Source organism: Pogona vitticeps, chromosome 1 (genome assembly GCF_051106095.1).
Source record: "Pogona vitticeps strain Pit_001003342236 chromosome 1, PviZW2.1, whole genome shotgun sequence".
NCBI lineage: Eukaryota > Metazoa > Chordata > Lepidosauria > Squamata > Agamidae > Pogona > Pogona vitticeps.
This window is the reverse complement of record NC_135783.1, coordinates 135,896,591-135,921,806: the sequence shown is the minus strand read 5'-3', so window position 1 is coordinate 135,921,806 and position 25,216 is coordinate 135,896,591. Positions and strand designations below refer to the sequence as shown.

Here is a 25,216-nt window from a genome sequence, read left to right as displayed (position 1 = left end):
GTGTGGCTGTTTCCTGATCCCTGTTAAAAATAGAAGCACACCTAGTATTAGGGTGAGCGCCCATCACCTCTGCCAGCCCAGCAAAGGAGGGAATCAACAACACACCAACCACACCCCTCATCTGTGCCCCTGACTCACCACCAGCTACACACCTGCAGGTTTGTTTTTTAGACAGACGGCTAGAAGAGACAATGAGTGGTTGCCCAGCAATATCTTTCCTGGAGAGAAAGATCCTTTTATTAAAAATGGCTGACGGTAATATCTCACCCACTCCCAGTCCCCACAATGAGACCTGGTGCCACACCAAGTATTCCTGAGGGCAAAGCTGTGTCGTGGAACCTGCATCACATTTCTAGTCAGGTACAGACTAAACAAAGTATCCTGTTTCCCCAGGAAAAATTAAGAAGACAATTCTGAGGTGGGAGGATGAAATTTCTGATAAAGCATCCAACCACGAGGACCTCTGCAACAATGATCTCCTGCATGTGGTGTCCCTTGGAGCTTCCTGTGCTTACAAAGGCCTTTATCACCATCTACCTCCATGCTAGTGGGAAGAACAATATTTGAATCTTACATGTATGCCCATAATTCACAGACAATGTATAATACAAAGGTAATTATTAGGAGTGAGTGAGGATCATCCTTTTTCTGCTGCTTCTTCTCTAATATTCCCACCTCTTTTTCAAATGCCTTTGAACTTTCAGGATTGGTACATATAGCTGTTTTAAGGTTCAAGGGGAGGACCTCCCCCACGCATCTGCCAGGACAGGGGATCGAACCCATTCCCTTGCCAACTGGACCTTGCCATTCCCTGCTCCTTTGTCCTGCACCGCCTGCTTGTTCTGTGAGCTAGCCTGGCTCTCACACATGGCGTCCAGTTCTTGAAGTGTTGTTTATGCCAATCCAATTCGCTTGGACATGGCTGGATTGTGGAAAAAAGCTTTAGGGAACTCAGACCAAATGTCCTCCTGAACCACTATAGCAAGTAGAACAGTTGTGAGGACAGGAATCCGTTATGGATGTCGCCAAAACCTGGGGTGCATCACATACAGCTGTTCCGTGGCTTGCTATAGACCTCTCCTTGCATCTTGATGCCTCCTGTTTCAACTTAAATGGTTTGTCCAGAGGCATCCAGGACAGCAATGAGCCAAATGCCTTCTCTCAAAGGGACATTGTTTTAAAGCTCAATCCAACAACACTCATTTTAATGGCCTGCCTTCTTTTGTGTCGTTTTGTACATTATTTGTAACTTTGTACAACTAGCCTCCTCCAAAGCGACAACTTTGCACAACTGGTTCCTCTTCCACATTTTTGATGTTTCGGCTATTGTCTTGGAGGCCAAATGTAAAGCTAACACCAGAGGGACACCAGTAATTACTTTTAGAACAAGAAGATACTTCAGTTTGAACACACTTGCTTGTGAGTTAGGCCTACTGGATATAGGCCATATTCTCTATGACAGGAATGGGGAACACCTATCCTGCCTAAATACAGTTGGATTGCCCTCTCCTAACATCTGTCCCTCTTGCCTCTGTGAGTTAAAGCTGATGGGAGTTGTAGTCTAACAACACCAGGAAGACTACAAATCCCCAAGCCTGCCACACGGAAGTGGCAGTAGCTGCACAGCGGGCAAGTGTGTACTGTCATGCCGAAATTATGATTGCAAACATGCTCAGCTAGCAAGGGGCAACTGGCCACATGTTTCAAGCCTGTAAATGTACATCCAGCAAACATACAATAGTAATACATGATAATCTACAGTTCATACTCACTGACATTTGCATATATCAGTGGGGGCGGAGAATTTTTTTCCAAAATGAAAGCTAGCAGAGAAGAGATGTGCACTCTCACCCATATACAGCTCACACTTACTTGAGGGTAAAAATGAAACTGATCTTAAAGTGCATGCAATGGATTTTAACATAGTATGTAGTTCGGTTTTTCTGGAAGACTCTTCCAGGTTGGACCTGGCTGTCATTGGCTTTACCTGAGCAGGAAAGAGTTTAGAGTAGTGGTTCCCAACCTTGGATAACCCAGGTGATCCTGGACTGCAACTCCCAGAACCTTTCACCACCAGCTGTGCTGGCTGGAATGTCTGGGAGTTGCAGACTAACAACACCTGGGCTACTCAATGTTGGGAATCAGTGGAGAAGACTTCCTTTTGCAGCTGGGCTTTCTTTGAACAAGGGCACAAAAGCTTAGCATTGCTGTGAAGAAACTTTGGCCCTCCCAACATTTTGGTCATTAGCCCTTAGAAGCCTCAGCTTGCATGCAAGGGATAATGGGAACTGTAATCCAGAACCCTTGGAGTTTCAAAGGTTCCCCATCCATGCTCTGCTGTATGTAACGTTCCAGGTCTCCACTACTCTTCCATTCTGATTCCTGACATCAGATCCCATCCTTGCCTTCTACTCCCCCCCCCCCTTTGGCCCTCATGGCTTCTTGGTCCTCACTGAAAAATCCTGGCTCTTGACTCTACTCAGACAACAGCCCAACCCCAGGAGGTGTAAGCCTGTTGTCCCCATCTCAACTACTTAGAGCACGGACAGAGAATGTATTGGCTTTCAAGTGTTGCTAGGCTGAATCTTCCATCCTTCACCATTGGCCATGATGATTAAAATTGACAGGAGATGCCACCCAGCACCTGGACAGCCCTCACATTCACAGAATTCTCCATATATTTAGGGAATTATTGTGATTACTCAAAAAGAAATGCACTTTGCATATCATCTGTCATGCTGATTTCTTTAATTTTTTACCACACCTTGTAGTGGGCACGCTGAAGCCTCTACCAACTCAGGCCTCCAGGAGTGCTCACTCTTCTTCTCAGGTAGCTGCCACCAAAATTTATTCAATATTTAAAAAGACAAGTGTTGTTTCAAAACAAAAACTGGTTTATTGGTTTAACAAAATAAAGAAGTTAATCACAAGAAGTTACTCAAGGTCTCTCACTCACTGACACACACAGACTCTTCCCTCACTGACTATTTGGCTCACAGGCCCATATACACACTCATCACTCACTCTCACAAAATCTCTCTCTAATCTCCCCTCTTACCTCATACACCCCTATATATATTCCAGCTCCTCCCCCTTCGGCACCACCTTCTGTCCCCTCATTGGCTGATGTTCCACTGCCCAGCTGTGACGGACAGGTGAGGGCAGGGCTGAATGCTACACACCTATATATGCCAGTGCTCATCGTTGGTTTTCATTTTTTTCAAGCTGAGCTTCAGTTCAAACAGGTTCTGTGTATCCCTTTATTTTTACCTGTAGAATCTGGGGAAGTTACTTTGTTGGGCTATGTGATCATGCTAGCTGGGGAAATCTGGCAGGTGTATTCCACAAAGCAACTTTTCCCAGCACTGTTTCCCTGTGTTCCATCATCTCTTCCACTCTGTGAATTTGCTTCGCTTTAATCTGAACATGAAAAAAAAAGGCGGGACCTTCTATATGGCTAAGACGATGAGGCAGGTTTAAAACCACAGAGCTATTGGTCATGTTGTGTGCTCTTACTATTGAATTTTTAAAAAATCATCTGCAGTTTTAGCATCCCCAGTAATAATGGTGGCATCTGTAACCATTGCAATCAATAGGAATGACTTGATTGCTTAATTCCCAGGTTAATTTTGTTTTCATCGCAAGGAGAAAGGGTACCTAAATGATGCCAGAAAGATTCCTACAGATGGCGAATTAGCCTTGTTTACACACTGCCCAAATTTCTTCATCAGGGGAATGTGAACCTGACTAAAGAACATCCAGTTTAACATGCCTTTCCAAATTATATCATTTGTATATAGATGTTTCTTAGACTTGCTTACCAGTAATTAAAAAAAGCAAAGTGACCTGCGGCTTTTTTTAGATTATCGTACAGTATTTGAAAGCCCCTGGTAATGTATTTCATATCAGAAATGTCATGTGGGTGGCAAATATGATTTGGTGTCTCAGCTGCCAATTGTGTGCATCTCAACTCAGTGCAGGCTACCAAAATGGCTATCAAAATCACAGCCTAGCTGGCCCACAAAGCCCTGCGTATTTGAGAGGAGGCTAAATTCTCTTAAGGGTACATCTTCCTTAAGAAGATACGGGTGTGGGTTTGTGGGAGGCCTGATAAAAGGCATAAAGTCCTCAATGTCTACAGAGAGTAAACTATATGTCCATAATAATTGATCACCAGAACTCAAAACAGCCAATGTCAGTCACTAAGCCCAGGAGTCGCTCAGCATACAGTACAGGAAACCAAGAACGAAACTGAACATCCCACTCATCTGCAGAAGTTATCCTTAAAATGTGAGACTGGCCTTTGAGCAGGTAAAAATATTGATAGGAGAAGGAAGTTGGACCATTTTCTGTATCCATTACTGTACCATCAGGAATGCCAATGTGACGCACATTTTTCTGCATCCTTCAAGGCAACTGTGACATCATCACTCATGTCCATATTAGAGCCATTTCAAGGAAATTAAAATCTCCCTATTCCCCCCAGTTTCTCGGGATCTCTAGGGATCCTCTTTGTCCTGGGGAAACCTTTGAGAGCTACAGACTGGGAGAGGAAACTCTTTAAAGCCCCCAAAATCACTCCCACCTGGTCTCAACATCAGGAGCAACTGCTGTGATTTTTCGGGCCTTAAAGAGTACTACCCCCTATTCGACAAATCCTAAAGGTTTCCCCAGGATGAAAGAGATCTCTGGGGATATCCGGAATCAGGGGAGGGGGATTGAAAGCTTCTAATCCCCCTGGAATGACAGTGGCACAGCTGCAGCTGGTAATATCATGGTGTTACTTCTCCAACTGGATTTCAGCCACTGAGTTATTAAAAGTATAGCCAGTATTTATTCTTTAGAAATTGAAATGTGCCTTTCTGTGTCTGTTCATTAGAGAGGGCATCTTAGAAAGTGCAGCATAAGCTCCCTATTCATTAAAATAAATTGTGTACTGGCAGTGCTTTCTCTAGATCTAAATGTGGCTCAAGCATACTGTATTTTGAAAATTACGTGACATTTGAGATGGCAATCTCTGTTTACTTTGACTTCAGGGAAGTCTTTCAAGGTAAACAAGTCAACTTATTAAATTCACCCCAAGAGAAGATGATTTCACAAATACTCATTCCATGTACTGGGATGGAAATATATCTGAAAACATAATGAAATTTATTTTAGTCTCAGAATTGTGGGCTTGCCCCATGTTAGAATCATGGAGTTGGAAGGGGCCTATGAGTTCATTGAATCTAACCACCTACTCAGTGCAGGAATCTAAGTCAAAGCAGGTCTGACAGAAAGTCCATTAGACAAAAAGGCAGCAAAAAGTTAGTTATTGAAATAATGGTTATAATATATTAATGGCCAAAAGTGAGGATCTTCTGCTCGGTGCGTGCCTGGTTTTTGGGTTCCATACATATCTTGACATCCATGCTGTTCTGCCTTAAACATCGCAGGCTACCCTGACTATCTGACCCTCTTTCCACAATAATTTGTAATGATGCACTTCCGTCAAGTATGATTCATGGCCATCTCTACAATAATTTCCAAATAAATGTAAGACATTAACAGGACAAGTCAATTCTATTAAAGGAGGACTAACTAAAATAATTGGTTCAACTCAAGCCAGACCTAGAGGTGATAACCTATCACAAGCAGAATTCCAAATGATAAAAGGATTGATTTCCAAAACATCAGAACACATCCACAATATTTTATTGCTGAAATATCCTCAATATTAGCGACGAATGAGAATATCCAGCTTTCCCTTGGTCAAACCGCAGCTTAGTCCCCTCTTTGTACAATCTCATTTTTGGTCTCTGCTTCTCCCTCCTTTTTTCTTTCATACTAGTCCTTCTGAAAGGAATATGTCTGAGGCATATTCAGCAAGCATATATGAAAGTCAAGGCTCAATCACACCTGGCAAAAGAACTCCAGTTATACCAACGTGGCAGTCTTTAAAATAATTTCATAAATTTCTAGTCACATGACTCGTGGCCGTGATAGATCATTTCCCCAGCCAGTGGTTTATTTCTCTTCCGCTGGGAGGGTTGTTTTGTTTTGTACTGTGACGTTTACCCTTGTCACCCCTGCTTGTTTTTCCTTCACAAAGGCTCACTTCACTTTCTCTTCTCGCTGCCACCAGTGGATTACTTCAAGCCACACTATAAATGACATATAGCAGAACACTTGTCTTATGAACAGAAACAGAAATTATTTATTGAAGTGAAGCAGACTGAGATACACATTATACATAAGCAAATCATCAACTGTCCTCTCAGTACATACTTCTTTTCTCTTGCAATCCCATTACTACCTTCTCTACCTATTTTCCTAAGCAGCTCTATCTCTCTGATTAACCCTATCTATCTCAGTATCTGTTCCCTCTCTCTCTCTGACTAACCAGCCCTATCTGACTCCTCCTCCTCCTGCCAAGCCTCATGTAGCTGCTGACTCTGCCGCTCCAGCCCTCTCATAGGTTCATGCAAATCAGCTCGTGAATATGAATAGCATGAGTAACATGGGCGGTCGCCACATGTACCAATGATGAATTGCTTTGTTCCTTATTGTTTCAGTCTGTGTGAATGTTGATGTTGATTTAATTCATCTGCAAAGAGCTTGGGTTTCTGGGCACAGTGGCCACTTTATGACCACTGCACTTGTTCCTTTTAAAAATATATATTTTAAAGGTATATTGACAAATTAGCAGCAACAGCCGCCATTGCTGGCAAAAACAACATGAATGCACTGCTTAGAAGGAGACAGCTTAAAGGATACAGTCTTCCCCCCTTCCCTTGTGGGTGAAAGAAGGATTAAGCAGAGACATTCGTTACTTTGAATTGTAAAGAAAGGTGTGTTGCATCTCCTCTCTCTGGTATTTTAACCCTGCTCTTCATTATACTTTGCAATTCTTTCAAAACTTGCTTCCTCTTCCCAACACTGTGCAAAAGACTTCCAAAGTATTGTATTGTAAAGAAACTCAAGAAAAACAAATGGATGATATTGTAATAACTGAAATGATTAAGAGGCAAGTAAAGGCTGTGAAAAACTGGAGTGCACCAGGTCCAGATGAGCTGCACAGATTTTGGTTAAAGCATCTAACAAATCTCCATTAACTTTTGCAGTGCAATTTAACCACTTACTTCAATATGTTACAACTAAAGACTGGATGACAGTAGGCCACATATTTCTGATAATAAAATATCATCAAAAGGGCAATGAACCCAGTAATTATCAACCAATTAAATGCCTTCTAACAACATTCAAGCTCCTCACAAAAGTACTGGCATGATCAATATATAATTACTTAACTGGAAACTCCTTATACACAACTGAAGAGAAAGGGAATGTAAAAAAGTCAAGAGGCACAAAAGATTAGCTGCTTATTGATAAGATGATACTGAAGAATGCAAAAAGATGAAAAACAAACCTTAACATGGCCTGGATAGACTATAAAAAGGCATTTGACTCATTGCCACACAGTTGGATTTAATGCCTGCCTAAGCATTCCGTGTATAGCTGCGCTGGCCACGTGACCATGGAAACTGTCTCCAGACAAACGCTGGCTCTACAGCTTGGAAATGGGGATGAGCACCGCCCCCTAGAGTCGAACACAACTGATTAAAATGTCAAGGGTAACTTTTACCTTTACCTAAAAATGTTTGGGATTAGTAAAAACATTCAGAAGTTCCTCAAGAAAAACATGGAAAAATGGAAAATTGTCTTAATGGTGAAGAAATTGGGGAAGTTAGCATCAAAAGAGGAATATTGCAGCGGGATTCTTTGTCACCACTGCTGTTTATCATCTGACTAATCCTCATGTCAATAATTTTAAATAAAACTGGATTGGGCCATCATATTTCAGAACAAGCAGGAAAAATAAATCCTCTGTTATACACGGATGATCTAAAATCATATGCAAAAAGTTCCACAAAGATAGAATCACTGCTAAACACAGTGCAAATATTTAAGTGAAGATATCCAAATGAAATTTGGAATTGACCAATGTTCTATAAACTGTGGCAAGTTCTAAAAACGTGATGGAACAGAGTTTTTAAAATGGCAATATTATAAAATCACTATCAAGTGATGACAGTTATAAATTCCTTGGAATATTAGAAGCAGATAACATCATAAACACAAAAGTGAAAGAAGTGACAGAAAGGGAATATATCTAAAGACTGCGGAAAATCTTAAAATCAAAATTAAATGGTGGAAATACAGTGGTGCCTCGCATAACGAGCGCACCATTTAATGACGAATCCGCACAGCGATCTATTTTTGGGGATTGCTAATGCGATCGCATTGCGATGTTTTAATAGGCAAAACATCGCATTGTGATGATCGTTAAGCGTTTCGCTTACCAATCTTCGCATTGCGATGTTTGCGGAACAGCTGATCGGCGGTTCCAAAATGGCCGCCAGGTGCCCAAAATGGCCGCCACAACCATTTTCGCGTGATTTCCTCGCTTACCGAGGTGGCGAAAATGGCGGCGCTATGGAGGATCTTCGCGTAACGGTGAGTTTTCGCCCCAAAAGAACGCATTAAACGAAGTTTAATGTGTTTCTATGGGGTTCCCCCCCGCCGCATTGCGATGTTTCCGGATAGCGACGATTAATCTGGAATGGATTAACGTCGCTACGTGGGGCACCACTGTACAATCAAAGCCAGAAAGACACAGGCAGTTCCTGTAATTAGACACCCAGCTGGAATAATATATTGGATTCAAAATGAATTAGAAGAATTAGATTGGAAAACATGAAAAGTAATGAACATGCATCACACAATACATCCAAAAAGTGATGTGACAGATTATATTTACCACAAAAATCAGAGGCCATGGATTACTGCAAATACAGCAGGTAGCAGAGAAGGAAAAAAGAAGCTAAATGATTATATCAGTACAAGCAGAGAAAAATTACTCAAGGCAGTGAAAATGGAGAGTATTTTGAAAACAACAGAAACAACAATTTGAAAATAAACCAAACAGCTGAAAAAAAAATAAACCACTACAAGGACAACAACCAAGAGATCTTGCTGGAAAGCATGCCAATAATTCAACATGGGCATGGCTAAAACTGGGAACTCTTAAGAAAGAAACTGGAGTCTTGATTTTTGCTGCACAAGAACAAGCACTCCAAACCAATGTGATGAAAGCTAACATCCAAGGAATTAGTGCTAACATCAAATGTCGACTCTGCTGAGAAAAATATGAAACTGTCATACCTCATCTGAGAATGTCCAAAGAGTGCACAAACAGATTACAAAGTTAGACATGAGGGAGTTACAAAATTAGTGCACTGGTCATTATGCAAAAAATATAACTTGCCAGCCTCCAAAAACCCATGGGAACATCAGGTACAAAAGGTATCAGAAAAAGACAAAGTCAAGATCTTGTGGCCTTTCCGGATCCAAACTGATAGACACCTTGAACATAACACACCAGACATAGTAGCAATAGAACAAAGAAAGGTCTGGATCATTGACATTGCAATTCCAGGGGATGCCAGAGATGACAATAAAGAATTGTAAAAACTAACAAAGTACAGAGACCTGGCAACTGAAACACCTTGCCTTTGGAAGAAATACATTTCAGCGGTCCCTGTAGTCATTGGGGCTTTGGGAACAATATCAAAAAAATTCACCCAATACTATAAGCATTTGCAGATCTCAGAAATCACACCACCATCAGAGCTGCAAAAAAAGGAGTAAATATTAGGAACAGCATACATACTGTGTTGATATTTAACAGATACTTAGGTTTTGGTTAAAACTTGTATCTGTTTCATCATGATCATCACTGAGCTGCAAGAATCCACTTTAGAGCTGGGAATGCTTTTTACACCAAGAGGCATGCACCATGTGTGAGTTGCCACCAGACTGTTCAAGCAAGTGAAGAAAAGAGGTGCAGGTATAAACACCCATTTCAGGGCAGGGGACGTCTGCAGACCTGGAGAGCTGTAGCATTTCGCTGCCATCCCTGGCAAATGGGGAATGTGAGCAAATGAACAAGGATATACTCTCAATGCACATTCAGTCTAAAAAACTTACTTTACTGTGCCTAGGTTTATCTTTATGTCCACATTTCAAATGCAAAATGGAAACAACCACATTGTACTCATTCATTATTGAGCTAATATAAAAATATGTGTTGTATGCTTTAAAAAAGTTTTAAATGATGATGATGAAGAAGAAGAAGCAATTAATTTCTTGTTATGAATTATTTGAATTGAAAATGTAACTAACGACATAGTGTCAAAATGTTATATGTTTCACTTGGGTGGGGTGGAGTGGGGTTATTGCGTTTATGTGTCTGTTACATTTGCCTCTTTCATCTGTAAACCGCCCCAAACTGTGCATTGCACTAATGGGGTGGCATATAAATAAAATAAAATTTAAAAATATGGGTGAACACAAAGAAATGATAAAATTCAAGAAACACAGGACACTGAAAACTTTGAGCATGAAATGAGAAAAGTACAAATTGTTACAGCTGATCATTCAAAGTGCAAATAAATGAGCAACGTGCAGAAAGCGAAGAGCCTATTGGCTGAAGGAACTCTGATTGGGAGGCAACTTAACATTGTTTAGAGCTGTCATCTCCAAAAACAGTATAACTGTGATAGTGGCCAACCTCAGCCAGGAGAGGGTCTCTCTTCCCACCTCCCCACAACCCATTTCTTGCTTCTTGTTCTGTGCAGGAAACTACCAGCTCTTGTGCAGCTTGATTCCTCTTCTGGGGAATCCCAGTGCAGGAAAAACTCCCGTTCTATGCAGAAATTATAATAACCTGTACTACCTGGCATTCCTTCCCGAAAAGAAGACCATAAAACATCCAGGAAATCCCACAAGATTCCCCACAAAACATCTCAGGGTGAAGAACAATCTCACACAGAGAAATCCCCATGACAAGAAAGCTACAGGTACAAGATTCACATCCTCTCTTTGAAAAAAGCGATGCGCCCATGAGCTGAGCATTTGGCTGTGGTCAGAATACCACTGAAGCACTGAGATACTGTTCACACTTGATTTGTACAAATACATTAGAATCCAACTTAATTCAAGGCATGTATTACCATCCTCTCTTTAAAGCATTTTAAATCTTTACCTAAAAAGTCTTCCAGACCAGCTGCATGGCTCAGGAGGGAGACAATTATTACCCTCAGGAGTATTATCTTACTAATGGGTGTCTTATTTTTCACAGGAAGATGGGAAATCTGGGGGAGAAAGGGAAGGGTCACATTGAGGAGTCTTGGATTACAGACTTGGGGAAAAACACCAAGATCAAGAATATTGTAGAGAAGATGTGCTCAATGTGGCCTAGTTCAGAGAGTTAGCCCTTTTGAACTAGGTTGCTAGAGTTTGTGACAGACTTCAGTGACAGCACCGGTGATAACATGCGCTGGTGGCTGAGGTGTGGAAGGCAAAAGAGGAGTCCAAAAAAAACACACACACACCCTAGGCATTGCTGCCTTCAGCTGCAGGAGTGGTGCAGCAAATCCAGGGAAAATACCTTAAACTGGCCCTGTAGTGAATATTTTATGACTATTTCCTATGCCTATTGCCGTCACTGCAGTGAACAAACTGTGACATTGCAAAGGGATTCTTTCTGAGTCTTCATATCCTTTTCCGATGCTTGCTGCTTTTTAGGGCTCACTTCTAGAACCGGAGCTGTCATTTGCTTGGTTCTTGATGTGAAGCTGGAGTGAAATCTTGATAATCAGGCTGTTTACTTCCTTTCTGTATTCCAGCAAACAGTTTCTTTTTAAAGCAATGTGTTAGATTCCCTTTGGCGGCGGCAGTTGAAAAGTGTGAACTGCTGACATTTTTAGCATTTCTTTCAAGTCTGGAAAGACAGAAAGTAGCTTCTATGAAAATCAGGATCAAGGGAAGACAACCGGTATAAAATATATTCCCTCCCCCTGCCCCAACTCATTCCATCCTAGCAGAATTTTGGTTACTGTGATTAAAGTCAAAGGGCTAAGGGGAACTGGTTCAGGTCTGAGAGTTTAGTTAGTCAGTTTTCAACCCTGGAGCATCAGCACCTGATCCCACTTAACAATGGGAGGGGGGCAGAATTCTGTTGCCTTCCCTCCTTGTAATCATACAAGCAACAAGTGCTCTCTTGCCAGCTGTTCATTGCACAACCAGCCATGTGGCAGACAAATGGCAAACCACAACATGCATGCCTTTCAGTGTGTGGATTTTTGCTGCAGGATTCTGGTCATGCTGTGTTTACATGTTCTCAAAGGATGGATATGAAGTTCAGGGTTTGCTGAATGGAAGCCCTAAGGACTGCTTAGAGCAGCCTGCATATCTGTGTAGCTCACAAATGGAGAGAACACTGCACCTGCTGGACCCATCCCCAGCTTTCATGTTCCTCCAGCCCTTGTTCTCTGTCCATCCAATGCACAGATGGGAAAGACTGGTGTTTTGGACTACAACTCCCAGTTTCTTGGAAGTCACTAGGTATAATAGCTAGCCCCAATATCTAGGTTGAACTACACCAGAACGCAGTTGTAACTTAACAGGAGATAACACAAATGACATAACTACAATTTCTGGGCTGAAATCCTGCGACTTAGTGTAATCAACTACAACTAGAGTAGGGCCATTGAATAAATGGAACTTATGGAGGAACTGACTCACCAAATTTCCACTGATTCAATAGGCCTACTTTAGCTGTGACTTTGCTACATTAAGCGACAGGATCTCAGCCCTGTTTTTCCTGTTTGTTAAGCTAAGGATGATTTCACTAAAGAATGGAGGAGGAATATCAAAATGATTGAAATGCTGCCTCCTGCTCCGTTGGGCGTGTTAAGGCGGCAGTCAGGTAGACAGGAAGAAGGTGGATTTTGTGCCACATGCTAATAGCTTATATAGCATTCAGATTTTTCAAGAGGAAAGGAACAATATAAATAATTACTTTTTAAATATTTCAACTATAATGGGAACTAACTACTCTGAAAAAAAATCTTTGAACTTTGCACATGAGTAGATTCTTGTCAAAAGTGGCACTCTCTGCCAGGCCACCACAAGGCTTCAAGAGAAACTGTAAGAGCCGCGATGCTTGAAGACTTCCTGTACCCAGCATAAATTTCTGTTTTTACTTGGAGCATTTTCTCTTTGCTTGGCCATTGTTTAATTGGATAAAAATCTTTCCCTCTCTTGACACTGTAAACAAGATCACACTGAGATCAAAGTGCAGCTTGTGATATATTAAAGCCACTTGGTGTTTTGCACATCAGACTGTTCTCCTTTAGGCAGACACACTATGATTATCTGTGTGCCTCAGAAGCAACAGAGAGACTTCCTGCTGTGATATGAAGCGAGAGAACGGCAATAGGAAAATTTGGTATGCAAAAATAATAATAATAATAATCACAAAGGATAGAAAGACGCTGAGGCTTCAAGGTAGTTTTATGGGCAGAACTGCCAAGAAGCTGAGTCTCCCCATGGTAACTTGGCACCACACACTTGCTAAAGAGTGCACCTTCTATATCAGTGGACCTGCTTGTCAGGAAATATGCTTTGGACTGCGCTCCAGAAACAGTAGCTGAATATGAAGACAAATAAATTGACAGAATGAAAATATGCATTCTCCTCTGTATTTGTTTTCATCGGTCTGAAAAAAGGGAGCCAGGAAATAGAGGAATGGAGTGGTGAGATTACTCAAAACAAAATATTTCCTCAAATGATGTAGAAATGTATGTATCATCCCTCAAAGGCATGCATAAAAGAATGGTAAAAGTAAAGAAAACATTTAACAACAAATTTAAAGAACATACATGCTCTGAGTCGCCCTTCTATTCCAGGACTTACTTTTACTGTCATAGAAATCATTGAGCATAACATGCTAATGCCTTGTAATATATTCTGGTTGCAAAAGGTTGCTAATCTGATGTAAGAAGGGCTTCAGGAGGCCACTGGCTTCTCTGCTTCAGTGTGAGAAAATGTGGGCAGCCTTTCTCCAGTTGGCTAAATGAGGCCTGGGGAAAACTCAGATTATGTGCTCTGGTTATGTGTCTTTATCGGTAGTTCTCCTGCATTCTATTCTTTAGTCTCAGATCTCCTAATTTGAGTACGTAATTTCTCCCTTGGCTTTTGGCCCACCTCTACTGTATCACAGCTCTACTGCAGTGCCTCTTATTGATGCCATGGCTCTAATGTCACGGACAGTCCTGGATTCCGCAGCTGAATGCTGAAGCCCAGAAGAACATAGAATATGAATTTTCAGTAAATGGGAACATCTAGTTAAATTGCGGAGCTATTTCCTAAATATCATGACTTATCAAATGATACTGTGTGGGTGTTGTTCTGTTCAGTGATTCTAAAACTGCAAACCTTTTTCATAAAAACAGGCAAACAACACTGGCCGCTTATAAAGGAGGTTATTTATTATGGACACTAAATTTGAACTGCTGACAGACAAGTGGTGTAGGAGCTACGTATAATCCACTGGTAAATTAAATGTCCAATTTGTTAATAAACCAAGAACGGGATCCTGTTAAAATAAAGGCCACCTATTTATAGGTTCTTGACATAACCAGACTAACATGAGCTAAAATGTTATTTACAGACAGATGGTTCTCAACAGTTAACATCCCTGTGGCACAGCATATGTAAAAATGCCATAGGCTATGCTAACAACACATTTATGTTTCAGAATCAGGTGGAAGAAAAGATAAAAGGTACAGTCTGCTGACATTGCCCACTGTTCTGCTAGGAATAGAATATATTCCTGCCATAAGCACTTCTGCCTCTGAGATTGTTGTCCCTCTCTAATTGTTGTGCCTCTGGTGAACTCAAGTGTGTTGTCTCATAAATGCCTGCTCTGAAGTGTGTCCCGTTGAGTTCAAAATCCAAAAACAAAGGATTTGTTTCTGATCATAGATAATGCCTTGGACTCTCTGATGGTAGGTAATGCCCTGGATTCAAGACATCTTGCACAGTCCAGTTGAGAGAGAGAGAGAGAGAGAGAGAGAGAGAGAGAGAAGGCAACAACAAATCAGAGCAGACATCTCCCTTTAACTCCTATGTTATGCTTTTAATCCATCTGTAGTTCATTGTGTTTTTGGCCAGTGTGTAAACTAAACTCAGCCTCAATGTCTTCCATCAGTCTTCCATGTCTGATGAAACGACTGCCATGTTTCTAAGTATATTACAAGGAATCAGAATTTTATACTCAAACATTTTTGTGACAGTAAAAGTAAATCACAGAAATGGTTAAAGTTTCTCCCTTGAACAGAAGCTATACACTTCAATGGAAGGCAACGGGAAAGATGCTGATGGGTAGCCTTTTGTCTATGGAGATGATGGAAGACAGTGCCTGGAATCCTGTTGCACAAATTTATGTCATGCAATTCTGATGACTTCACAATTTACTGCAATTTTGGTGGAATTAAACTCTTCCTACTCCCTCCGATTGCTTCCCGGGATCATTAGGGACCCTTTCATCCTGGGAAAGATTTGGGGGTATATGATACTTTGTCAGAAAAATTGCTGCCACCTGTCCCAGTAGCAGGACCAGGACTTTGGCAACAACGATTTTCAGATCTTAAAAAATCTCCCCCCACACACATCCCAAGTCTGTAGCTCCAGAATGAATGAAGGGGATCCCTAGGGATCTCCAGAATCTAGAGGGAAAATAGAAATGTTTAATTCCCCCAGAACAGACATGGATGATGACTTTGTTTGAATTGTTGATTGTGTAATGTTGCACAATAGGATTCTGGCCATAAAAACCTGTACTTCCTGAAATAAAACCTGATACCCCAAGTTAATTCTACAAGGTTGCAGCTGCTGTTTTAGACCTGAATCTTACAAGGGCCTGAGCAGGTTTATTCAATAATTTTTTCTGTTTCATCTTGCCTCCCCTTCTCCTATCAATTCACAGCCTGATAAAGAGTAGTGTATGACTCGAACGCTGGCCCCTTTTGAATTGATTTTAGTTGTCAAATATGGTATCATCCACTCTTGTTTCTAGATTTTGAAAAAGGACCATACAGCCTTTTCCCTTTTCCCTTCAGAGTCAATGGGACTTAGGTGAGTACAGGTCTGTACCAGTTCATCCAGTCCTGTGGTTTTCTAAGCCTTGATTAGCCATTGTTTAATTGATGAAATAGATGTCACTTGCCAATTTTCCCAGTCCATTTTTTTGCTGCAATCAAATACTGGTGGACGAATACATCCACATTGGCTTTGCTTGGTCATCGTATTAAGTCAGAACCCTGATTTTAAGCTCCATGATGTGAATGAATGGCATTCTGGCACACACCGCCTGTTCACTCCTGTTTCAATCCTCTCTTCATGCAAGTGTGTTTGGTTAAGTCTGTGTTTCAGGGCTTTGGAAAAGAAAATCCAAAGCACCATTTTTTTTCTCCTAGATAAAGTTTTAATTAATTTTAGTACAGTGAAATAATAGAAAACATCTGAGATTCACCTTTATACCACCCATTCTGCATCCTGAGCACTTACCATTTATGTGTAACAACAACTAGAGCTCGCATTACAACTTACAGTTTTGGCACACATACAGACATGCAAACACATAGCCATCAAATAAATGAAAGTCAAAAGTCAAGAGTGGGGGAAAGGAGTCACAGAAAGGAAGGGAGGACAGGTAACAAGGAAGGTGCTTTCTTAATCATAGCGTTCATATTTCCTCACAGGACTCAGTTGACAATTAGACAGTGCCAAGGCCACGATATTTTCCACTAGCCTCTTAAATGTCACTTTCCTTTCTTACCATCAAGAGGTCCTCTATCTATGTGTGGGATGATGCTGGCCTTTCAGCACTGCAACCCTTCATGACAGCATACGGAATCCAAAATCTGTATCCCTTTCCGCAATCCCATTTCACAGGAAAATATTCCAACAGTCGATTAAAAGCAGAGAAATCCACTGCTGGGTCCAGTATTTTTTTTTAAAAAAAGATTTTACTACTTCCTGACAGAAGGGAGCAATGACGGGACAGGCAGAAAGCATGTAAATTAGAACACACACTCCTCACAAATCTTTAGAGTGTCTGTGGCATTTTGTGATGTTCTGGTAAGCTCATTTGGGTAATATCTGCTTGGTGTCCAGTGTGTGTACAAGACAATTTTATGTAGGATTAATTTGTAGTTTCAGATTAAAGAGGAAGGGTTGATGTCTGCATCAACACAGTTCCAGTGAGGTTCCATCTATGTACTTTATCTTCACAACAACCCCAATCTGAGGCAGGCCAGATGGAGAGAGGGTGACCGACCCAAGGTGAATCAGTGGATTGTATGACCAAGTGGGGATTTGAAATCAAGCATCTTGATTCCTCCTTTGACCATCTGACTACTCCATCACACTGGCAGTACTGCAACACTAGAGACATTCAGAGAAATGCAACAAAACCATAGGACTGTTGACGTCCCTAGAGCTAAGCTGAAATGGAGAATTCTTAGCAGAAGAGGTTCGGTCTTCTTGGCAGCAGCCTCCCAGTAATTCTGCTTCAGGTGACCCTTATAAAGAAGGGGCCCATCAGTAGGAAAAGTCATCTCCCTCTCTTATTCATAAGAGCCTCCTTTAGGATGCCACTATTTATTTATCTAGATTCAGATCTCACCTTATTCCAAACACTCATGGACATGGGGACAAATTTAAAAACAAATTGGGGTAGTCAGTGAATATCCCTGATTCATCAGATATTTGTTGCTTCATATTCTTGAGGTCCAGAGACCCCCAACAAATATAACCCTTTTATACCTGTCACTTCGTCTATCCCTATCTGCTTATGCCCCCGGGATCAGCTGTTCCTCGGAGCCATAAGCAGAGAGGGCTTTCCCCTTTGGGTGGCTTGCTAAAGCCTGGCCGAAGGGAATCCCACCATACCCTGTTTACAAAGACAGGGGGAATCGCTTTGCCCAGGCTTCCCCTGTCTTTCTATGCAGCTGTGTCTTTGCAAAAAGCAGTGGGGGGGGGAGAATCACTTCAGTCAGGCTTCCATTTTCTTTCTATGCCCGGGCAGGCATAGAAAGAGAAGGGAAGTGGGACCCAAGCAATCCCCCACCCCTGCTGTCTCACTTTTTGCTAGCAGGAGTGGGGAGGGCTTCCCTTTGGCCAAGCTTGACTGAGGCAAGTCCACCCCTATGCCCTTGGGTCCCCTTTCTCTTGTCTTTCTATGCCCACCGGGGCATAGAAGACGGAGAAAACATGACTGAAGTGGTTCCCCCCCCCGCTCCCTTTGCAAAGACGGGAGGGGGGGAATCGCTTCAGTTAGGCTTGCCAAAAGGGAAGCCCTCCCCACTCCTCCCAGCAAAAGCTAGGTTGCTGGTTCCAGCAGTCTAGCTTCTGTTTTGGCGGGAGCTGCCACAGAGCAGGAGGAGGCAGCCTGGCCAGGTAAGTAGCAGTGGGAAGATGGTGGGGGCAGGCTGTGGGGGCGGGGAGCTCTTTTTTTTTTCTTTTAGATAGCCTTACGGGCTGTCCCCCCTCCAAAAAAGACCTGATGAATGGACATTGTTCGGTGGCTTGTCTCACCACTGGGAGGCCATTTGTAGTTTGTGGGTTATCAAGGTTGACGACCCACGAACTAGGCTTGGTCCCCATCTCTATTGCTGACCATGACTTTCAAATGAAATCAATGGATCAATTTATTTTAAATTGCTTGGTACGGAGGCAGACAGAGCTAATGATCAGCCCATACAATTACTTGAGATATTATTTAGGAATTTCAAGTTGAGAATCAATAATAAGATCAGGCCAGTAATTTTACAGGCTGTCAAAATAAATCCTGAGGCCTGTGATCAACCCAACGTGATGGCTTGGAGGACTAGAAGATGTCTTTTGTTTAAATCTAGCCTTATTTCTACAGCATGGAATCTAACCTGATTTTTTCTCACCTCTTACCTTAATGCTAGGAAAACCTTCATGGTTCCCCCCCCCCCAAAGATGGCACAGGGAGGACAGAAGCATGTCAGTACCCATCACCATTTTTTATTTTTTCTTTATACTGGGTTGATTTGAGTATCATTTAGTTGCCCACACTGAGGGCTGCTCTGATCCAGTGGGTAGAGCTGGGGGGTACATCATCTGGTGCTGAAATATTCCTTGGTCATGCCAAATGCAGCTGGAAAGTAATGTCAAGAATGGAATGGCCCTCTTGTTGGATGCCCACATGGAAAGGTATGAGAGATGAACTGATGGTGTATGGATGATTGATCTGGGGGGGACTTAGTAATGTATTGGTGGCCTGAACAAGATCTGGGTATGGAGGGGATCGGGCTGAAGGGAGTGATTAGTCTCCTGAAGAGGAAGGAGAGAAGGAAAAGCAAGGTGGTGTTAGCTGGAATGGAAGACGTAAAGGACTTAGGATGTGGAAATGGTGATCGAGGAAGTCTAGACTGTATGAAATGGATAACGGTGGAAGTTGTGGAGATGCACTGGGGAGACTCCTTCAGTATTCAGAGATTCTGTTGACCTTATTGGGACTCACTGTCTGCTGGGTTTATGCTACGACGTTGGACTGGACCTGGGCTGGCCACGCTGTGTTGCTGCCTGAGAGGTTATATTGGTTAATCCAATTTAATTTAATTTAAATTTAAGTTGGTATTGGTGTATTCACGATTGGTTTAATTTGATATATTATTGTGTATTGGGGGGGACTACATTCTATGTGTGTAGAATTTGATGATGATGATGATGATGACTGAGTTGTGTTGTTTCTTTTAGACGGAGGTTTTAACCTTACTTCTGTATTTTTATATTTTAGAGAGGGTCATTTTTTCTTTATTATTGTTGTCACTCCTGGGTTTTCTTTTGTTCCTGTGATGGGGTTATCTTGGGACCTAGAGGGAGGAGATACAGTTATAAGGGAGCAGAATTATATTCTGGTGATATCAGGTTGGGGAAAGTATGCTCTGGGTGGGAAGGCCTCCCCTTGCAGGGGAGAACAGGTCAAACATTTGGTGTCTGTCATGTATTCTGACCTCCCCACCCTCGGAGAAGAATGTGGTAACCAGCTCTGCTGATCCTCTGATCTGACCTTCTTGCTGATAAGTGCCAGGTCTGCTTATATAACATATCCCATCTCATTCATGACCTCACCATTGATGAGAGAACAGATCTGGCTTGTATAATGGAAAACTGGGTGGTCAATGAGGGAGGGGTTGCTCTCTCCCATTCAGCAACAAGGCAGGCCGGAGAGGCGGGGTGGGGGTGGGTTGCGGTAGTCCACAGGGACTCTGCCCATAGAGGACCACCGTGCTTTTGAGCCTGGGCCTAGAGTGTTTACACCTGATGGTGCAGCTTTAGGGATAGATTTGGTGTAGTGCTGGAGTATTGCTCTCCCCGTGACCCAGAACTCCCCCTGCTGGGACTGCGGCCGAGTTAATTTTGGCTTCAGAGTTGATGTCTCTGAGACTATTGATAGCCAGAGAATTCATCATTCATGCTGAACCCAAACTGTCACGTCTAGCCCTAGAGCTCATGGAATCCATGACCGCCATGAGCCTATCCCAGCATGTCATCAGCCCCACACATAAAGTGGGTCACACTCGGGACCTTGGATTCTTGTCTGCACAAGTAGAGAATGATTTGAGAATGTGGAACATGAGTTCCCTCCCACAGTCATGGACAGATCACCTCCTCTTCCGATTCAACCTGTTGATGTCTGCCCTCGGAGGCTTCTTGGTCTGATGGGCTCTGGGAGGCCTAGGGAAGGCATCCAGCTGATCTGGCTGGCGACCCTGCCAAAGCCTAGATCAATGATGGTGAACCTATGGCACGCATGCCACAGCTGGCACACAGAGCCATCTCTGTGGGCACACAGGCCATAAGTCACCATAGAGAAATACTTACCCATCCTCCTATCCCGGATTTCGGCACTCCCCTTTGCTGGTGCAGTGGTCCAGCAGAGGGGTGCAATGATGACCATGACCAGTCTAGCCCACTGGGGGAGTGGAGGACCAGTAAGTATTTATTTGTTACTACCACCCATAGGAAAAAAACAACAACAACCAAGCATTTAACTCTTGCAGTGCAGGAGCAGTTGTTTTTTCTAAACTAAAACCTCAGCATTCAGGTTTTAATTGCATCAGAGGAGGTTTCCAGGGCACTGCTTAGCTGTAGACCTACGACTTCTTCACTCGCCCCTTGCCCTGCATGGTTAATAAAAGTTGCCCATGGGGTCATGGTCAACTGGTCTGCAAATACTGTGAACGCCTCACTGAGGGAGGCATCCCTTCCCTCTCGTGTGAGAGAAACCATCATCTGGTCTACTGTTAAATGACCACATCTGGCGATGGATAATCTCAGCAACTTTAGACCCATCGCCAACATGCCCTTTACAGGCAAGGTGATCAGGCAGGGGGTGGCAGGGCCGCTCCAGACTTACTTGGGAGAGGAGAACCATTTTGATCCATTCCAGTCTAGATCCAGGCCACAGTGAGATAACAAGACAACACTGGTTGCACTACACTGTGACCCTTTAAGGGAGGCAGACAGGGGAGGATCTATCCTGTTGGTGCTCCTGGATCTCTCAGCAGCTTTTGATACTGTCGATCAGAGTATCCTCCTGGACAGGCTCTCAGGGGTGGGGATTTGGGGGGATTGGCAATGAGCTGGCTTTGGTCCTTCCTGGAGGGTCATGTCCAGAGAGTTCAGCTTGGGGATAAATTTTCAGCTCCTGGACCATCAATTGTGGGGCTCAATATCCCCAATGATCTTTAATATCTATATAAAGCCATTGGGGAAGGTCATCATGAGATCTGGAGTAATGTATCATAAATACACTGATGATACACAACTGTATCTCTCCTTTACCACCTCTGCAGTGGATGTCATCCAAATACTTGAGCAATGCCTGGCTTCACTTTTAGAATGGACCAGGGCCAACAGGCTCAAACTGAATCTGGACAAGATGGAGATTCTACTCCTGGGGGGTGCTCTTGTATAGGTTGGGGGCGTTACCCTTAGATTGTTGTCCTCCCATTTAGGGACCATGTCCACAACTTGGACATGCTTCTGGATCTGTCTTGGGACTCACAGATTGCTGCCATCTCCAGAACTGCCTTAAATCAGCTGATACATATTGCCCAACTCCACCCATGCCAAGTCAAGGGAGCCTCCAGGATGCTGGTGCATGCACTGGTCACCTCCTGGATTGACTACTAAAATGCTGTTTCTGTGGGGCTTCTCTTGAGGCTGACCCAGAGACTGCAGCCGGTCCAGAATGCTGCAGCCAGACTGGTAGCTGGTATAAGCACATTTGATCACATATCCCCAGTTCTGGCTTGTCTGCACTGGCTACGTCTTGTATCCCAGGTCGGATTCAAGGTTCTTCCAATGATCATGTACAAAGCCCTCATGATTTGCAACCATGATACTTGTCAGAGCACCTTTTTCCAAAGTCATCTACCACTCCACTATGTCCTCACAGGTAATGCTCTTCTGGGTGGCCACTCCAAAGGAGGCCAGGAAATCATCCATGAGAGGAAAGGCCTTCTTCATGATGGCACCAACACTTTGGAATCAACTCCCAGTGAATCAACTCCCCCTTCCTCCCTTCCAGTTTTTAAAAGGCTCCTGAAAACATTGCTTTTCAAATAGGTCTTGCATTGCAAACCTGCCTGATTTTATGCCTTGTGTTCCACTTTCTATCTGCAAATTACACCTCTTGTAGTGTTTGTTTCATTGCTTGTTTTTATTTGAATCTTATGGTTTGTTGAGTCTTTTTTTTTATCATGTTGTAAACTGCTCAGAGTAGTGCATTGCTAACAAGGCACTGTAGAAATCTAAGAAATACATAAATACTGTAAATACGTTTTTGTAGGGTTGCTTAAAAGCCTAAGAATAAGACCAGTAAAAAAAAAAGAAAAAAAAGAGAGAGAGAGAGAGAGAGAGAGAGAGAGAGAGAGAGAGAGAGAGAGAGAGGTGACTTTACAAAGTTGTTCCACAGGTTTCCTGTTTGTTCATAGCCTTTCCTTCTGTGCTTTTAGCAGCAAGCAACATAGTGTATGGCTACACTAGCTGCAGGGAGCTCCTGTGACTTGTCAAGCTTGAGTAGATCATTCTAATCAAGCTTGACCATTCCAAACCCAATATTGTGAAGTGGCTTAATAAGAATATTGGCAAATTAATCACTTCCCCTGGGCAGTACAGGGCTGGGGAAGTGGATCCCCCCCCATGTTTTAAGTTCAGCGCTGATGCATCTACATCAAATATTTTTTAAAAAAATTAAAAACTTTTTTTGCCTTCCCAGATTTCTCAGTTGTGTTTCCCTGTCTAAAAAAACAACACCCCCCCCCAAAAAAACCCAGAACCATATTAGTTAAAAAGTAGTTTCTCCCTTTCCAAAAATAGGAGGGCAGCCTCCAAATAAATTTGCAAATCTTTTTTTGAATAGAAGCATCAGTCAGGCCTGATTGACTGATTCATTAATGGAGGAACAGACACCTCCTTGCCCAGCATCAACACGGTGTGATTGGCAAAGAATTCCAGGCCGACCATCCACTCACCAAGAACTGACTGACAGTCTGACTAGTGCTTTTTTTCTGCTAATATCTGCCAGAAATGCATTTTTCCCACCAAGAACAGAACCAAGTGAGCCTGCACATATTGAAATACTTACAAAGCCCTTTCCAAGTTTAATTGTGAAGATGAAAACAAGTATTTCTTTCCTGCTGACATTTTCTCCCAGTAAAGTCTGTCGGATGAAATACCAGGCAAAGCACCACATAGTATAAGATTGTCTCACACACACACATATTCTCCTGTTCACACTGTCAAGGCAATGAGCTGAAGTTGAAACCAATGATTTAAATTTTTTTAAACTGATATTGCTGTTGTTAATGATAAAACTCACGATCTAAAGACCATTCAAACTAGTGGGGTTGAAATAGCGATTTAAACGAATGCTTTTCCTAGTATGTTAGGCTGGGAAAGGTTTTACCTATTTGGTTTCCCCCCATATCCCTAACAAATGCTATAGTTCCTAAACTCCTTCCAGCTGGTCTGAATGTCAGCACCTGTAAAAGAAACACAAATCTGAACAAGTGACAATTAACAGAGCGTTTATCACTTCTAGCCAAGGTTGGATCAAGAATCTTGTTGCCGGAGGCAAAGGACAAAATGGCGTCCTCTTCCCATTCTAAGTACTGGAGCTGATGAGATGGGCAGTTGAAACTTACTTCCACAGTGAGGAAAAGGCCAGTGTATTTAACTTATCTGATCATTTAAAACAACAACAACAGATGGTCCATTTAATCTGAAGCAGTTTCAAAAAATTGTCACAACATCCGTCTAAGCAAGACTCTCTTGAAGCGACAGTCTAGAAGTTTTTCTTCTCATGCATTTCACATGAGGACAGAATGGAGTCAGCGCTGCTTCTGTAGTAAATGTTTATCTCCGCCTTTTGAATTATTTGTGATGCTGCCTGCAATTCCTTTTGTTTTCAGTTTCTGCTTCTCTCCGTGCTGTGGAATTGTCATAAATTTAGGTTCTTTTAGCAACCGAGTGTTTATGTTGAAGTCAATTATTTCACTGGCAGAAATGTAGAACTGACTCTTGATTTATCCCATGGATAAGTTTAGCACTTCTGTAAGAAAAAAAAAAAAGGAAGAGACATAGTCAACCGTTTCTCCTATGGACTTTGTGGGACCATGTGGTAAACCTTTTTATTATTTATTATTGTGATTTATACCATTTATATGCCACCGTTTTCCCCCGTAGGGGACTCGAGGTGGCTTACAACAGATAAAATGACAGATTTAACAAGACTAGATGAACATCAAATGTAAAAACAATTAAACATAGTAATTTTTTAAAAAAATCAAGATTAAAAACAATTTTAAAATATTTTTTTAAAAAATCTAAATTCAGTAAATATAGTATTCACGAGATCTCCACTTATTGCTTAAAAATCTGCCTGCAAAGAAAGGTTTGTGTGATGGTGGAAGAACAAGAGAGAGGGGGGACAACCTGGCTTCTCAGGGCAATGCATTCCAAAGACTGGGAGCAACCACTGAGAAGGCTCTGTCTTGTGTCCCCCTCAAATGAGCTTGGGAAGGGCCTCCCCAGAAGAGCTTAAAAGGCATTAAGTCTTTTTATCCCAGGAGACACCTGTGCCATTTCATGCAGCAGTCACGGAACACCAAAGGTTAAGCAGAGCTTACAAGATTGCTTCTTAGAACTAGTTTACAGCACTACATTGCACCCTCCTGTAAATGATGCCCATTAAAGGTATGCAAGAAAAAATTATAGCTTGTATTGT

The 25,216-nt window shown here is 42.4% G+C and overlaps 1 non-coding gene across 1 annotated transcript; it reads right to left on the bottom strand.

Moving 5' to 3' along the window:
• Nucleotides 1-22,629: 22,629 nt before the first annotated feature.
• Nucleotides 22,630-25,014, bottom strand: LOC110080595 (uncharacterized). Its single transcript, XR_012087713.2, has 2 exons — nucleotides 24,925-25,014; nucleotides 22,630-24,541 (listed from the first exon to the last, which is right to left on the bottom strand). It is a non-coding gene; the product is annotated as an uncharacterized LOC110080595 (transcript).
• Between the last annotated feature and the right edge of the window lie 202 nt (nucleotides 25,015-25,216).